This window comes from Myotis nattereri (assembly GCF_964212035.1).
Source record: "Myotis nattereri genome assembly, chromosome: 4".
NCBI classification, from domain to species: domain Eukaryota; kingdom Metazoa; phylum Chordata; class Mammalia; order Chiroptera; family Vespertilionidae; genus Myotis; species Myotis nattereri.
Window position 1 is genome coordinate 74,120,406 of NC_138079.1, and position 3,903 is coordinate 74,124,308.

Sequence of the window (3,903 nt, forward strand, 5' to 3'; positions counted from 1 at the left end):
CTTTTATGATCCTTTGCATGTGTTTAGTATCAGTTGCAATGTCTTCTTCTTCATTCTGATTTTATTTGTGTTTTCTCTCTTGTTTTCCTTACTCTAAGGATTGGTCAGTTTCATCGTTTAAAAACCAGCGCTTAGTTTCACTGAGTGTTTCTTTTGTCCTTTTAGCCTCTATTACACTTACTTCTACTCTGATCTTCATTTCCTTCCTTCTGCTAACTCTGGGCGAGTTTGCTCTTATCTTTTTAGTTTCTTCAGATGTCAGTTAGGTTGTTTACTTTAGATGTTCTTTTTTTTCTTTCTTTTTTTTTTAAATATATTTTATTGATTTTTTACAGAGAGGAAGGGAGAGAGATAGAGAGTTAGAAACATCGATGAGAGAGAAACATCGATCAGCCGCCTCCTGCACATCTCCTACTGGGGATGTGCCCGCAACCCAGGTACATGCCTTTGACCGGAATCGAACCCGGGACCTTTCAGTCCGCAGGCCAACGCTCTATCCACTGAGCCAAACCGGTTTCAGCAGATGTTCTTTTTTTTTCTTAATGTACATATTTATCACTATAAATTTTCCTCTTAGAAATACATTTGCTGGTACCATAACTTTTGATATGTTGTATTTCCATTTTTTGTGTGTCTCATAATATTTTTTATTTCCCTTTTTATTTTTTATTTCTTCTTTGACCCATTGGTTGTTCAAAAGTGTGTTGTTTAATTTCTATATACTTGTGAATTTTCCAGCTTTCTTCATGATACTTGATTTTTGGTTTCATATTATTGAGGTCAGAAAAGATACTTGATATGATTTCAGACTTCATAAATTTATTGACTTATTTTGTGACCTAACATATGACATCCTAGAGAATGTTCCACATATACTTGAGAAGAATGTATATTCAGCTGTTGTTGATGGAATGTCTATAATATCTGTTAGATACATTTGCTCTAAGGTGCAGTTCAAGTGCAATGTTTCCTTATTCATTTTCTGCCTGGGTGATTCATCCATTGCTGAAAGTGGAATATTGAAGTCCCCTACAATTATTCTGTTGCTGTCTATTTCTGCCTTTATATCTGTTAATATTTGCTTAATATATTTATTTAGCTGAACTAATGATGGTGCTTATATGTACTACTGTTATATCCTCTTGATTAATTGACCCCTGTATCATTATACAGTGACCTTCTTTGTACCTTGTTGCAGTATTTAACTTACAGTCTGGGGGTTTTTTTTTGTTTTGTTTTTTGCTTTTTTCTGATATACGTTAGGTACCCCTGTTCTCTTTTGGTTTACTTTTGAATACAATATCTTCTTCTATCCCTTCATTTTCAGCCTCTGTGTATCCTTAAAACTGCTGAGCCTTTTGACAGCAGCATATAATTGGGTCTTGTTTCTTTTTTTTTTTCCATTTAGTTATGTCTTTTGATCAGAAAATTTAATCCATTTACCTTTAAAGTAATTATTGATAGGTAAGAACTTACTATTGCCATCTTGTTAATTTTTTCTGACTCTTTTATAGTTCCCTTGTTCCTTTGTTGCCCTTTGGTTGTCTTCCTTTGTAATTTGAAAGTTTTCTGTAGTGATATCCCTCCAGTCCTTTCTCTGTATCTTTTATGTATCACCTGAAGGTTTGTGCTTGGTGGTTATGATGAGGCCTACATAAAATATCTTATAAGTCTATAATCAGTTGATAACAACTTTAATTACATACAAATACTCTGCCCTTCTACTCCCCCATTTTGTTTTTGATGTTATGATTTATATCTTTTAACATTGTATATACATTAACCAATTATTGTAGCTACAATTATTTTTAACACTTTTGTCTAGTGTTCAGTGATTTATACACCACCATTATAATATTAGAATATTTCGAATTTGATTGTGTATTTACCTGTACCAGTGAGTTTTATACTTTAATATGTTCTCATGTTACTAGTGTCCTCTTGTTTCAGTGTGAAAACTCACTGTAGATTTCTTGTAAGACAGGAATCCTTACAAGATTCCTTGTTATAATGAATCCTCAGCTTTTGTTTCCTTGGGAAAGTATCTCTTTCGCTTTCATTTCTGAAGGATAACTTTATTAAATATTCTTGGTTGGCAGTTTTGTTTTGTTTTTTTCTTTCAGCACTTTGAATATCTTATCCAACTTTCTCTTGAGCAATCTGCTTATAGCTTTAGGGGACGGGAGTTGGGGGGGGGGGCACGACATTCCACTGTATGAAATGACTTTTTCTTTTCTATTTTCAAAATTCTCTCTGATTTTTGAGATTCTATTATAATATGTTTTGGTGAAATCCTCTTTGGATTGAATCTGTGTGGGAACCTGTGAGCTTCATGTACCTGGATGTCCATTTATCTTCCCCGATTTGGGAACTTTACAACCATTATTCCTTTAAATAAACTTCCTGCCTTTCTCTCTTCTTTCTCTGGATTCCTGTAATGCAAATATTGTTTCACTTGATGGTGTCCCTTAATTCACATAAGCTTTATCCATTCTTTTTCATTCTTTTTTCTCCATTGATTGGATAATTTCCAATAGCCTATCTTATAGTTCACAGATTCCTTTTTCTATATGATCAAATCTATTGATACTCTCTATTGCATTTTTTAAATTTCTATTATTATGATCTTAAACTCCAGAATATGTTTCCTTTTTTAAAATGCTTTATATATCTTGGTTGAACTTTTCATTTTGTTCATGTACTGTTTTTCTGATTTTGTGTTATCTGTGTTCTCTTGTAACTCATTAGATTGCCTTAAAAACAATTATTTTGAATTCTCTGTCATTTAATAGTTCTTTATTTCTTTGATGTAAATTACTGGAAAATTATTGCATTTCTTTGACAGAGTCATGTTTGTTTTTTAATTTTTCATGTTACTTGTAGCTTTGTGTTGATGTGTGTGCATTTGATGGAGCAGTCACCTCTTCCAGATCATAGACTGGTTTGGGGAAGAACAGTTATTGTGGGTGGGTGCCAGGGTGCTGGCTGAGTGGGGTGTGGTGGTTCCAGGGAAGTCCGAGTGGTAGAGTCTCCGTGCAGCTCTGTCAGCTCAGATCCTCAGAGGTCAAGACAGTGGTTGTCAAGACTATTGGTGAGGTCTGTGGGGTCTTTGGTGGTAAAAGCCCCTGAGGACCTCCTGATCTTTTTGTCTCCCACTGGCAATGTCATGGCTGAGGGGATCCTCTTGGCTTCAGGTCTGCTCACAGGTGCCCTTGTGGTGGAGGTGGCATTGTGTCTGGTGCACAGGTGCCCATCAACTGGCCATGGAGTGAGCTCTAGAGCATGGGTGCTTGCAGAGCAACAGTAGCTCTGGGGTCTGGGGCACTGGCTGGCTCACAGCAGTAGTTGCTCTGGTGTCTGAGATGCAGGGTCATGCCAAGCAGCCATGAAGCTGGGGGCTAGAATGAGGCACATTCATAGAGAGCAGTTCTGAAGTCCGGGGCCCTCCCTTGCTCTTAGTGGCATTGGCTCTGGTGTCTGATACGTGGATGCATGCAAAGCAGCTATAGTCAGGTCTGAGGTTTGGGTGCATGTGGAGCAGCTGTGGCTCTGGGGTGTGGAGCATGTGTGGGCTCTGGTCCCAGCGTGTGAAACAACAGTTCCTTCTGGAAGGAAGCAGACCCTGTCTGAAGGGTCCTTGTGATGATGACCATTGGCTACCTCAGTGGAGAAAGCTGCCCATGTCTTCTGTGGAGGCCTCTGGGGATCCTACCCATGAACACTACATAATAGGAAGATGATTAACTTTATAAATAACTATGTACAATTTTATACTGAACAAAGTACTGCCACATAGTTGGGGTGTGTGTGTGTGTGTGTGTTTGTGTGTGTGTGTGTGTGTGTGTGGTGTAGTGTGTGTGTGTGTGTGTGTGTGTGTGTGTTTGTGGTGTAGTGTGTGTGTGG